Here is a 14,301-nt window from a genome sequence, read left to right as displayed (position 1 = left end):
ATGGAAGGTACAGTAAAAAAGAGAAATAAATTAGGAATAATAATGTTGGAGAAAAGAAAAAACTGGTATTGTTTGCAGGCAATATCTGATCTATCGAGAAATTGATAAGAAAATTGTGATATTGTTCAGCAAGGTGGCTGATCAAAAATCAATCTACAAAAAGAACACCTTTTTTATACCCTATTAATAACCAATTTAAAATATGATAGAAAACACATTCTTATCACATAGAAGCATGAAAACCTACAAAAAAATTTCAAAAAATATGTTGAAAGGCCAAAATGAAGGTGATTAAATTAAATTAAATGAAGGTGATTAAATAGTATGTACTCAATATTTGTTTATTAAACCAACATTTATTTGGCACCTAGAATATGCTTGGCTTTTTTTCTAAATACTAAAGACAACACAGGAAAAAATAATTATTGCAATGGGGGAGTGACAGATATTAAACACATAATTAAAAATAAATAGTATCATATGGTAATAAGTATTATGGAAGAAAAATGAGGCAGCGAAAGAAGATTGGGAAGATGGGGTTGCTATTTAAATACAGTGGTCATCAAAGTCCTTATTGGAGAAACTGTATTTTAGCAAAAACAGTAGCTCTCTTGAGGAAGAGTATGCAGGTAGGGGAACAGCAAATGCAGGAGCCCTGGGCAGACTCATGCCTGGTCAGGTGTGAGCTGGAGGGGAATGAGCGTTAGGAGTGGAGGAGGTTAGGTGACAGGGGCCAGGTGGTGTGGAGCCATGCAGGCTGCTCTAAGAAACTGGCTTTCACCACGGGAGAGGTGGAGATACTTATGGACTATGGATCGAGGTCTGACATGATCGAACTTGCATTTTAAAAGAACTACTCTGCTTGTTACTCTGAGTAAAGATTCCACAAAGGGAACTGATTATGAACACCATAAACCAAGTTAGAGAGCCCTTGCAACATTCCAGGGTAAGATTAAATTTGCTGAGAATTGGTCAGGCTCTGGATTTAAGAGAGGGCCAACAGAAACTGTTGATGGTTTGGATGTGGGGTATGCAAAAAAAAAAAAAAAAAAATAGGAGTCAGGGATGAACCTGGTGGTGTATATACTCAGCAAATAGAGGTGAAGTTGTCATTTCTTGAGAGCAAGAATATGGCTTGGGTGGAGAAGTGGAGGGATGGTGAATATGTTGGACAAATGGTATAACGATGGAAAATTTCCCTAAAATCATCTTTAAATGTAATGCAATACCCACCCTAATCCCAACATAATTCTTTATTAAAGTGTATTTGATTTATAGTATTATATTAGTTTCATATATTATAATTAATTGAATGACTATTGGTGCATGGGTTTATTTCTGGGCTCTTTATTCTGTTTCATTGAGCTGTGTGTCTGTTTTTGTCCCAGTACCACAATGTATTCATGACTGTAGCCTTGTAGTATAGTCTGAAGTCAGGGAGCATGATGACTCCAGCTTTGTTCTTTTTTCTTAAGATTGTTTTGGTGATTCAGTATCTTTTCTGATTGTATGTAAATTTTAGGATTATTTGTTCTGGTTCTTTGAAAAATGTCATGAGTATGTTGAGAAATATTGCATTAAATCTGTAGATTGCTTTGGATGTATGAACACTTTAATAATATTAATTCTTCCAATCCATAACCCCGGGATAGCTTTCCATTTCTTTGTATCATCTTCAATTTTCTTAATCAATGTTTTATAGTTTTCAAGGTATAGGTTATTTTATCTCCTTGGTTAAGTTTATTCCTAAACTTGGTCAATAAACTTGGTTAAGTTTATTTCATTCTTTTTGATGCAATTTTAAATGGGGTTGTTTTCTTGCCTTCTCTTTCTGATAGTTCATTATTAATGTATAGAATAGCAACATATTTCTGTATATTAATCTTGCATCCTGCAAATTTACTGAATTCTTTTATTGTTCTAATTGTTTTGGGTGGAGACTTTAGACTTTTCTATATATTTTATCATGCCATCTGCAAATAGTGACAGTTTTACTCCTCCCTTCCAATTTGTATGCCTTTTATTTCTTTTTCTTGTCTGATTATTGTGGCTAGAACTTCCAATATTATGTCTTTTTTTTAAATGAAAATGTAAGTTGTGGAATTCTACCTTTTAAAATTTAAGATCTATATGAGTAATTTAATAAATCCATTTAATGATTTAAATTTACATAATTCTGTTTTTTAAAGATTTGCTTAATATTGCTTAAATTGATAATTTGATGGATATATTATTTAGTAAATACTGATATGCAAACTCTATCTTTTTGACAAAATTATGCTCTGCCAGTTATTCACAGCTGAGGAATTCCTGGGAAATCCATGTGACATTACTAGAAGCATCATAGTATGGTGGGTGGAAGCTTCCTAAATTAGAAGGATAGTGCTTAGCATAAAATAAACATACCAATATAAGATTGGCCCTGCAAATCCAATGGCATGTGAAATCAGTTTAATAAAACAAGAATGTATATAACAAATATCATGACATGAACAAAATTGGTTAAAGTTTAAAAGAGTGTTTGTGATTACAGGATAAGCTTCAGTTACCTGAATTTACCCCTTTCCCTGACAAAACACTGTTTTCATGCATTCGTTTTCCTTTATGGAAAAAGAACAATATCAGAAGAAAAAGCATCACATTCACCTCAGTAGAGGAAGAATAAAATTTTTTAAATTTAGGAAATAAACTTGGTTGTATAACTTGATAATAATTGAGTCAATAGGTTAACATTCACTAATGTGTTTTCTCTGCAGTGCTGGCACACATATGGGAAAAATATATAAATGGTGGAAGTTTCATTACAATTTTAGTGTTTGAGAACAAGACGTTGTTTTGGTGTATATCATATATATTTAAAAGATATGATCATTTAAAACTGTGAATGCAGGAATAAGTTTATGATGCTCTTTTTTAAAGGAATGTGTTTAGTTACCTCTCACGAAGTAAGTATTTATTGACTATCTGCCACATGCCCATAAATTCTGTGCATTCAAATTTATACATTCAGAGGGAGAGCTTTAAAAAAAAACGTTTTCTTCTTTTCAACAAGTTTGTGAAGTGAACGTGAGGAGGAGATGGATCTATTGTTATCTCATCCACATTCTCAAGGGCTCTTCACAATGGGCTTCTCTCTGCTGTGAAAGTGTTTCTAGCGCTCACGTCTGCATTTTTTGGAGTCTAAAACGGCCCCTGAATACAAATCAGTATGCATCATTCCAATGTTTGCAGAAACCCTGGAAGTGTTGGACTCATTTACACTCATGGGAAACTGGTCTCCAAAAGAGTACTTTCCTAAGGGATTTCTATGCAAAATTTTGACTCTTGGCATTTTTACTGTGAATATTCACATTAGCGTGTATGCTTTTCCCCATCACACGAGTCTAATTGCCAGGACTGATACACATGACTGCACTGAAAGTTTATCTCCAGGGTCATAAAAGAAACACCTTGCCCTTATTAACAAGAGTAACCAATAATTAGTGAGAATTTATTGTGTGCCAGGCACTGTTCTGAGACTTACATAAGTTAATTTATTCAACCCTCTCAACCAAATTGTCAAGATATTCTTTCTGACTCAAGATATTTGAAACAGAGGGCAATATATAGAACCCACAGACAGTTAAAGGAAAAATCATAAAAGACAACTGAAAAACTTTCAAGTGACACAAGTTGAAAATTCACAGAAGAAAAGCAACACGAAATGGTTAATAAACACAAAAGTAGATCTTTCATGAATAACTAAAGGAATTCAAATGTATATAACCAAAATTCACCATTTTTCAGTTAAAATGAGCACATAGAAAATCATAACAGTACTGGTGAAGGTACAGTCAACCAAACACCAATGGTAGAGACATAATTGTGCCTTGACAATATGCATACAGATATTTTTAAAAAACATTGCTTCTAGCTACTAAACATATAATTTTACCCAAAAAATTTATCTTAATGGGACCCTGGAATTTTATAGAGGAAGTATTAGAATCTTTGGAAATAGAATGAACCATTTAGTAAGTGGTTTTGCAAATTGAAAAAAAGTGGCCCCTTTGAACAGTATACATAAAATAAACATGGTGGATCAAGATTTTAATTATTTTAAAAAATCTTTAAAATTAGCAAGAGAAAATACAGGGAAATACCTCAATGAGACGCACAGTACAAATTATAAAGGTAAAAACTGATACATTTGACTGTATAAATTTTTAAAAACCTGTATAACAAAAAGCAACACACATAATATTTAAAAGAGATAGACTGGAAGAAGATGTATCGGTCAAAGAACTGATCTATATTTAGAACTGTAAATAATTCATACACATCTATTGATAGGTACATAATAGGAAAAATAGAAAATTGAAGAAAAATGGTCAAAGGATATAAACAGAAAATTTACAGAAGAAAAATCTAGAAAGACAAAAACATGAAAAGATTTTCAACATTAAGAGTAATCAGAATTCTTTCAGAATTTGACAGATTAAGAGAACAAAAGTTAAACAGGAATCCAGGAAATTAAAGCAACACTCGGCTCAATCACATATAAAATGTTGTATTCTAAGTAGAATATTAGTGGTATAATCCCTGATTTCTTAGGCAAATACTGGACCATCAAGGAAACCTTAATGCTGAACAACAAATGTTCCACAAATGGCCCACAGATCTGCTGAGATGTAGCTCCTCTTAGCTATCCAGAAAATGGGGCAGGGCCTGGGCAGTTAGCACCTCTACCCACAGACAGTCTCATCCATTTACCCAGTGTGCTGTGCAAATATTATCATTCCTGTGTGTACCATAATGTAAACAAAATGTTGGGAAGTATTGCTTTGATGATTTCCAAAAAGCTGAGATTTTGCTGATCACATTTTCTCACCATATGAACAGAAATCAACAGTAAATCTATGTTAAAAATAAAAAGAAAAGGAAAATACCCTCCAAAACAAACAAAATCAATGATAATAACAAAACTTAATTTCTTTGAAATTTAGTAACGTCTTTCTAAATAACCCCTACATCAAAGATGTAATAAGAACTAAAGAGCCAAAGTATCTAAAGAGGAGATTACTTCATATAAACACTTAGGGAATGCAGTCAAAGCTAAAATCAGGAAGAAATACATAGTCTTGGAAGTTTTTATTAAATAGAAGCCTCCTTCTTGATTATGAAGGACGCACTGCTAGATAATCAATGCTATGAAATCACACACCTCCTATAGAAGCAGGATCTATTTTATATTTTCTGGTACAGTTGTCTGTAAGAATTTATGTTTTGAAATACAAGTTATTTTTAAAATAGGGGATTTCAGAGCTGGGCTGTAACCCTTCCTCTAGCCCCAGGGATGCTTCAGAAAAATCTGATGCTCCATCAACCTTTTTGCAGTATCAACTCAAGGAATATACCTACCAGAGAGATTCCTAAACATGGCTCTCTTGGTTGTCGGGATTGTGTATTTTGTGATCTGTGATTTGCTGTCAGCTGCGTTAAACAATGGAAGTTGGGCAGTTACCCATCCGATGTGACACAACTAGCAAGGTGTTTACACTGACAAACCCCAGGTCCGGAGTTACCTGTGCTCATGGGATTTGCATTTATGTCAGTGGTCAATGCTCATCTCTCAAGTTCAGTATGGATTTGTGTTTGGAGATTGGAGGTCTTGTCTGAGTGTCGGAGACCTTCCTAATGCTTTGTCTTGTGCAGGCCTTGCTACTCTCCTAAAGCCAAGCGTGGTTGGTGCTGGATAAGCCTACCTTGTAAATTTGAATGACAGTCCAGCCTAAAATCCACGAATGCTGTCTTTAGGGAGATAGTAAAATCTCTGAACAGTACAATGTGCATGACAAACATGTGTCACAAAAGAGGGAATTAGCTCTGGTGAAATGGGAACCACAGTTGTAGGTCATTAGATATTAATTCTTTTTAGATCAATGAAATATTAAATAAAATAATTTATTCATAATGAGTGGATATTTAGTCTGTAGGCATAACAATATTTAGGGCTAATTCTTAACTTAGGTATTTGGATCCCAAAGAATAGTCTGTGATTAACCAATTATGCAGAGACTTGAAAACTCACATCAACACTCACACAACTTTAGTTCACACAGGTAGACCGCTCTTTAAGATGATAAAATTTCAAGATGGTAACAGAAATTTATCTGGTCAGATAACAGAATTTTAATAGAAATATAGGGAATGTGGGCAGGGTGATGAAAGTAGAAGTGTTCAGGGAATTTTCTGGAAAGTTCCCCAAAAGAAGTGATTCAAATGGAAGGAGGACTCCTTTTCCTATGCATTCCTCCCCCACTTGGTACTTGCTGATGTCAGGAAAGAATACGTGATGTCTGGATCTTAGTAAGCACTTTGTGAACTTGAGGTTGGGTCCAGTGTGCTGGAAACAGCAGAGCAGAAAGATAGATGCAGCCTGGGAAAACGATGGAGTCACACAGCTTCCTACCAGGCCTGAAGTGACAGCTCAGGATTTATTTAACATGAGAAGAAAAAAAAAATCCTTTTTTGTTTAAGACATTGTATTTGGGTTTTCTGCTGTGAACAGCATAACTGAATCCTAATTATTCTACCACCTCCCTCCCCCTCCCTCTCTCCTCCTTTCCTTCCTTTCTTTCTTCCTTCCTTCCCTTATAACAAATATAAAACTGGGGATGGTGGTGAGGGATAAATCAGGAGTTTGGGATTGACATATACACACTACTATATATAAAATAGATAAACAACAAGGTCCTACTGTATAGCAAAGGGAACTATATTCAGTAATCTGTCATAACCTATAATGGGAAAGAATCTGAAAAAGAATATATATATGTATATATATGTATAACTGAATCACTGCTGTACACCTGAAGCTAACACATTGTAAATTAACTATACTTTAATTTAAGAAATGGTTAAAATTTTTAAAAAAGTATGAAATCACTTGTTACAACACATATGATTCTGATGAGTTAAAAATAAGAAAAGAGAGAGAGAGAGAAAGCATCAGAAATTAACATATTAAGAACCTAGAATAAAATTTGTAAATGGAAATTGATGTGACTACTTTAAAAATTTTTTTAAGTGTCTGCAGACAAAGGGTATAAACTGTACAATTAATAAGTGCATTTATGTGTGTGTGAAGTCGCATTTTTGGTGTGGTTTTCCTGACACCGTTTGACCAAAAGGAAATTCCTCCCATAGCTCTTATTAAGCTATACACTTCCAAGCATCGACTAATTTTGATTAATAAAGAGAATATTTACCTTTCTATTTTGCATAAAAGGAAAGCTTTGCAGTGCTCTTGCTAGGTGATTACAATAAGTTAAAGCTTCCTAGTCTAGATCTGATTCCTTTTATAACAACCTCCAACACTACCTGATAGAGTTTCCATCACCAGGAAGGGAGGGACCAGGTCCAGCACCAATGGTTTAAAAACATGTTAAAAGCAACATGTTAAGATAACACATGTGAGACTTCCCAGGTGGTGCAGTGGTTAAGAATCCGCCTGCCAATGCAGGGAACACGGGTTCGAGCCCTGGTCTGGAAGGATGCCACATGCCGTGGAGCAACTAAGCCCACGATCCACAACTACTGAGCCTGTGCTCTAGAGCCTGGGAGCCGCAACTGCTGAGTCCGCGTACTGTAACTACTGAATCAGCCCGTGTGCCTGGAGCTTGTGCTCTGCAATAAGAGAGGCCACCGCAATGAGAAGCCCACGCACCACAACGAAGAGTAATCCCCACTCGCCACAACTAGAGAAAGCCCACGTGCAGCAACGAAGATCCAACGCAGCCAAAAATAAATAAATTTGTTTAAAAAAAAAGTTTAAAAAAAAAGATAACACATGCATGATATCAGTATACGAAAGTACAGGATTGTATTCAAACAACATCAAAATTCATAAAAGGAAAAGAAATACTTTTCAGTCTATTTTCAGAATCCCACAGTAACCAAATTCCAGTAATTTTGTGTTTCTTTTAAATTCTTTTGTGGTTATTGCTATAGTTCAAATACATTTGTGCTACTGATTCTTGATTTATCAACTTCAGTATCTATGGGCTCTCCATTATGAAAGATTAGAAATTTTTCCTTAAAATTTATTCTTTTGGAGGCACTTTTTTTTTGCCTTATGAGTTGTGCATTTGGAGTTTCATTTAAGAATTCCTTCTTAAGGACTTCCCTTTAGTCCATCTCCTCCCCTAACTCACAGGAATATCCTGCTGCATTGTCTTCTACCAAAGTTATAATTTTACTTTTAATCTCAAGATGCTCATTCACCTGGCTTCTACATTGTGTCATGGAGTATGTGCTGGTTGGATGTTCTTTCTCCATGTTTTCCTACCACCATTGACTGAGGAGTCTCTCTTTCCCTGTCTGTCTTTGCACTGTCCCCTTTATGATATATTTATTAGATGTACACATGTGTATTTGTAGGTACACATGGGTGTGTGCGTATGGGTGTGTCTCTGAACTAATCTGTTCCACTGCTCTATTCTCTTCCCTGTTCTCATACTAGCTTTGTGCTGTTATCCTAACTTTTATTACCCCGGCTTTAGAGACTGTCTTAATATCTAGAAATATGAAGCTCGCTTATTTGATTTTCCTTTTCAAAACTGAATTAGCTATTTTGCCATATGAATTTCAGGTGGAATTTTTGTTGTGATTGCAGTGATTTTACAGATTAATTTGATGAACACTGACATCATGACATCCCATCTAAGAACATGTAGTAGATGTTCTTCTATGTTACTTAATAGAGTTTCAAATTTTTCTCTATAAAGCCTTTGGCATTTAAAAATTTCATTCCTAGGTGTTTTATAGTTTTATGGCTATTGTCTCTAAGATTTTATTTTGAATTATGTTTTCTAGTTGGTTATTACCCTTATAGAATGATGCTGTTGAGTTTTACAAGGTGATATTTTATTTGGCAACTTGCTGACCTCTTGTTTCTAGTAGTTTAATTTCATTCTGTTCCAAGAAATGACAGTTTTACCTCTTCCGTTCCTCTCTTTTCCCTTCTCATTTCTTTTTCTTTCCTAACAGTGTTGGTAAGGCCCATTGATTTTAAACCTTAATGGTAATGGTAAGATAAGATTTGATCTTAAAGGATATTAAGAGATATGTGTGTCTAAAGTTTCTCTGTTAAGTGTGATTATTATTGTAGGTATTGCTATAAAATATTTATTAATGTAAGGAAGTTTTATCCTATTCCTAATTGGTAAGATTTCTAGTGTTAAGGTGTTGAATTTTCTCAAAGGTAATCCACATACTTTATGGACAATCTCTTTGCACCCTCAACATAAAATGATGAAATATCCCTCCTTCACTCCCTCCATTTCACCAACTTTCCTTCTAGCTCTGTCATGTTTATATTACATTTGCATTATCAAAGTTTCTTATTTATATTATGTTTGATAACTAAAATTAAATCTTTCATATTTTACTAGATCACAAAATTTAAAAAATAATAACCTTTAGAATATTATAATTATAAAATAATATTCACTCTAGAACCAAGTTTTATGATTTAGTCCTAAGATAAATGAATGTAGTTTCATGCCATTAAATTCTGCTCAAATGTGAAATTGCAAGAGTAAGGTAAAATTATTTCTATTTTCCATATTCTTCAATTATTTGGTATCATTCCACCTTTTAGATTTCTCCATGTTTAGACAATGCTTTTTTGCAAAGTGCTTTGTTTTCTTGATTTTCTAATTGCATTTTTCAAATTTCTTCTTAACAGAAGACACCTAGCATTCTTAACAAACAATGGTATCTTTCACATCTTGATTGTGTTGTCTATCTGCTCAAGGGAACCTACATATTTTCTCTGAAAATATTTTTCTCAAATCGGCTTCAGTCCTGGTTTGGACCAATCACCTTCTTTCCCTCCAACTTAGTCATCATTCCGATATGTGTCTGTGTACACCCCTGTTTCCTGGATTCCTCAAGTTTCTTCTTTCTCAGATTACCTTTTTGTTTTAATGGAATATATTCTGGATGAAATTTACTAGTATCATGTCCTTATTTCTTGCGTGTCTGAAATTACCTTTTTGTTTGTCTTTACAATTTTGCTGACAGTTGGATTTGGTTTGGATTTCCAGGTTCAAAATAAGTTTTCCTTAAAACTTTGGAGGCATTACTTCATATTTTCTAGAATTCAGGATTGCCGAAGAAATCTGAAAGCATTCTCATTGTTACTGCTTTGTAGAAAAGGTTCAAGTGCTAGTGAGTGTTCACACTTTTTATAAGAGTGTGTAATATTGATATATTTATACCAAAATGAAACTCTATAGACATTCGATTAGAGACAATATCACATGAGACCTAGAATCGATTGAGACAAGAGGTTTCTTGTTTCCTAACATCAGGCAAAGTTAGCTAATCAAGTACTAACTATGTGTTTATAAAATAGGTCCTTGATAGATGCAAGAATAGCATTTACTACACACCAGACACTTCACAAGTACTTTTTAATTGTCACAACAACCCTGTGAAGTGGGTAATTATCTGCATTTTGCAGATGGAGAAACCGAGGCCCAGAGATGTTAATACATTTCCCAAGGTCATCGGGCCAGTGAACGGCAGTCTGAACCTGAGGCCAGGCAGTCTGGTCCCGAGTCCACGCCTCCTCCTCTCCCCCCAGTCCTGTCTCCTTCCCTCGCTCACCCACACCTCTGTCCCCAGTGTCTCCACCCTAGTCCCCACTCTCCCACCTCAAGGCCCCGGCCTGCCCCTTTGGACTGGTTCTTCCCACACCTGCCCCGTCTACACCTGCCCCGTCTACACCTGCCCACCCTCACCTCTTTCAGGCCCGGCCCAGTCCTCATCTCCTCAGGAGGGCATTCTTGACACTTTTGGGTGATGCACCTCCGGGTCTGCCCAGGACTGAGGGGTTTCCTGGGCTGGAGACTTTCGTGCCAAATCTCGGGAAACCTGCCCCGGTCCTGGCCTGTTTTTCCTCTCTGATCCTGATCTCCAAACTTTTATATTTTCCCTGCCTGTCTGCCTTTACCAGGATTATAAGCCCCCTGAGACGAGGGCCTTTTTTTCCTTTTCTTTGTTCGTTTTGTTTATTACTGTTTCCTGGGACATTAGAATAACACTTGGCACAAACTATAGGTATTTGTTGAGCAAGTAATTCAAATGGGTCAAAAAATTTTTTAAAATATCCACCACTATAGCCAATGAAGAACCATTAAATCTTGCGATCCTTTTTCGGAATATGAGAGGTCAACTCTCTAAATACACCTTTGTCCTAGGATGTTACAGATTAAAAAAATCCCCTTTGTTCACGTGGCCACCACCTCCCATTCTGTCTCTCATTTACTTAGAAATTTTTAAAAATTTAAATATTTTTGGATGTGTGTGAAAGAGGTGAGGACATAGGAAAGGGGAATGTAAAGCTGTGAAGAGAGAAGCAAGAAAGATTGGAAGAAGTTCTCAGGAGCTTTGTTCCCCTGAAAAACGGGGAGCGCTCTGGACTGGGTGAGGCCACCTTAGGAGGGGGTCCCATTCCCGTGGGAGGGGACACGCCCAGGGCCGGAGCTGGTCAGCCTCCTCCTGGACGGCTCACCTCGTGGAGGACATCTTTCCTTCACGCTGGGACTTAGGTGTAACACTAACCGGTCTTTCTTTCTTGAACCTGTGACCCTTTCTTGCTAAATTCAACTCACATCCTTTTTTCAGCTTCTCTATGCGGGGGGTAAAAGTTATCTTGGAAAGCGGTCTGCACATTTTTATAAAAATCACCTTTTGTTTTTGATTCCAAAGTCTTCATCATTCTGGGAAGCCTTCTTACCTTGTCACAGAGAAGATAGCGGGAGCCGGATGGATGGCTCTGGAGTCATTAACTTAAGGGGTTCAGGGGGCATAAACCCTCCACTCACATTTCCATACCCCCTCCCGCCAGCAGAGCTCTGCGAGAAGTGGGAGAAGCGGCATTTCGATTGTTCAAGAACTCTGCCTGTAACGTACCTGTTGGGCAACGCGTGTAACTGCTCCAGTGCAAACTGCCTCACCGGTCAGGTCTGTGTCCCTCCTGGGGGCGAGGCGGGGGTTTCAGCTCCGTGCCCTCCTCCTCTACCCAGTCCAGGAGCGATGCTTTCAGGGCTGGGAAGCTGGTGTGTGGTCCCCGCAACAAGCACTTGCTCACTCAGCCGTGCGCAGCAGCAGGGGAGAAAGATTTTCCACTTTAGATTAAACATCGATTATATATAAAAAACGCCATGACATGGAAGTCTTGAAATGGGCACGTTTGTCATCTTCATTATTTCTTCCCTGCGAGGAGGCACGCACTGCCCTTCCTCAACTTGATAGCATTTCATTGGCTGGCACGACAGTAAAACGTGTCTGGGGGAAACACAGGGAACGGCCAGAGGAGGACACAGCTCATTGTATTCGTGTCAGGCTTTGAGAATAATCGATATGCCCTTACTTTGTTATTTACGTCTGCCCCACTATGTACACCTAATGCTCAGTACTTTCCTTAGCGTGTTTTCTTCCTGGAGCTCATGGCACACGCTGTGCCAATGCCTCCCAAGAAGAGGGAATTGCCTCCAAGGACGTGGGCGCTTACGTGGCCTGAAAGCTTAGAGGGACAAGCGTCTGTCCTCTGTAGCCAACCGCGGCGTCTTGTTTCCTTCGGACTGTAACCTCTGATCTCGGCCACAGTCTCAGGTAGGAGCCGAAGGGCAGATTACTAATTCTCTGTTTCCGTAGTTGAATTAATTCCCCGTCCTGGGATGTCCGCCCTCCTGGCTCGGCTGGTTCCTCAGCAGGGAAGCGGTCTTCTCTCCCTCCGTGAGAATTTCCCGGGAATTTCACCGCCGTCCACCCCGGCGGTGGCCTCAGTTCCGCGCGGTGCCGTTGGTGCAGTGTGACCGCCCCCTTCCCCAGGCCCTGTCCTCACACCTTCCAGCCCTGGCGTTTCCCACTGGCCTGGACACTGCCGGGCAGTGGTGGTTCCCTTCGGACTCTGATCTCTTCCAGCATCTTCTCCCATCCTGGCTCAAACCTGCTGCGTCAGACACCCAGCGCTGCCATCTGGGGGGCCGCGTTGGGACCAGATGGTGCAGGAGCCGTAAAATGGTCCCCGAGTTCCGGCTTTGGAGAGCGGTCAGCGGGCATCCTCACACCGAGGCGGGGTTGAACAGAGAACAGCAGATTTGGGGTGAGGCGTTAGCCTGCCTGGTCTTGGGCCTCGTTTTCTGAACTGAATGTCGGCCTCACTCATGGCAAGGAAAACTGCTGAGTTTCCAGAGGCAGCAGTGGCCCGCAGGGCTCACCGGGGGGCGTGTCCTTTGTCCTCTGGGTCCTGGCCCAGGTGAGCCCTCCCAGGGGCCCCGCGACGGGGCCGCTCATCCTCCCCGCATCCGTGTCCAGACCCCGGAACGGGACCCTGACGGCTCAGCTCTGTGGGCGCACAGAGGCCACACTCAGACGGCCGGGGCCCTGGTGCCACCGCAGAGGTGTCCCTGGGGCAGGCCTGCCCGCTCCCCATACTCGCTGGGGACCCTGCTCCCCACCTGCCTGCAACTTTAAAACCCTGACCGTGCTCTGGTTTCCTCCCGCTTCATTTCTCGTCTCTCGCTCCAGGCGGGTGTTTATCAGCTTGGGCGTAGTCCCCTCCTCCCCAAACTCAGCAGCTCAAGAGGAGTGGCAGGCTTTGAGATTTATTCACAGCCCAGGTGCCGGATGCGACCACGACCCCGACAGAGGCCCTTAGCAGCAAGCGCTTGCCGAGGGCCGGCCTCGCTTGTGGACGCAGGTCAGCTCACTCAACCCTCGTGGCGGCACTAGGAGCTGGCTCTTCCATCACAGCTGTTTACACAGGAGGAGGCTGTGAAGCCCAGAGAGGTCAAGCGCCTCGTCCGAGGCCACACAGAGACCCATGGTGACGGCGGGCTTCGACATCGGGCAGCCTGGCTCTGGCCCTTAAACCATCACAGGTAGACGGGTGTCATGCTCGGGTCACACGGGGTTTTCAGAGCTCAGGAGGTGTCTGGTCAGGTTCACGCAGCCCTGCCTGCAACCCGGGGGATGTCTTCCTGCAAAAACACCCAAAGCTGTTCCTGTCCATCCCCTATTGCTGGCTTCTGATTTTCCTCCATACTTGTCTCTCCTCCGTGTTTCCTCCGAGGGGAACCTACACACAGCTGTTTGTGGCATCTGTCCTGTATCCTTCCTTATCGACATTTGGAAAAAAAAAATTGTGTCACTTGTTAAGAACACCGATGGGTTACCTTCTCTATAGAGTTCTACCCTGGAAAACCACGTTGGCAAGAAAACTAGGATAGCTTTTTAATACCCCCA

Source organism: Balaenoptera physalus (genome assembly GCF_965194825.1).
Source record: "Balaenoptera physalus genome assembly, chromosome: 15".
Classification (NCBI taxonomy): Eukaryota; Metazoa; Chordata; class Mammalia; order Artiodactyla; family Balaenopteridae; genus Balaenoptera; species Balaenoptera physalus.
The sequence above is the reverse complement of the archived record's forward strand: the minus strand, read 5'-3'. Positions refer to the sequence as shown.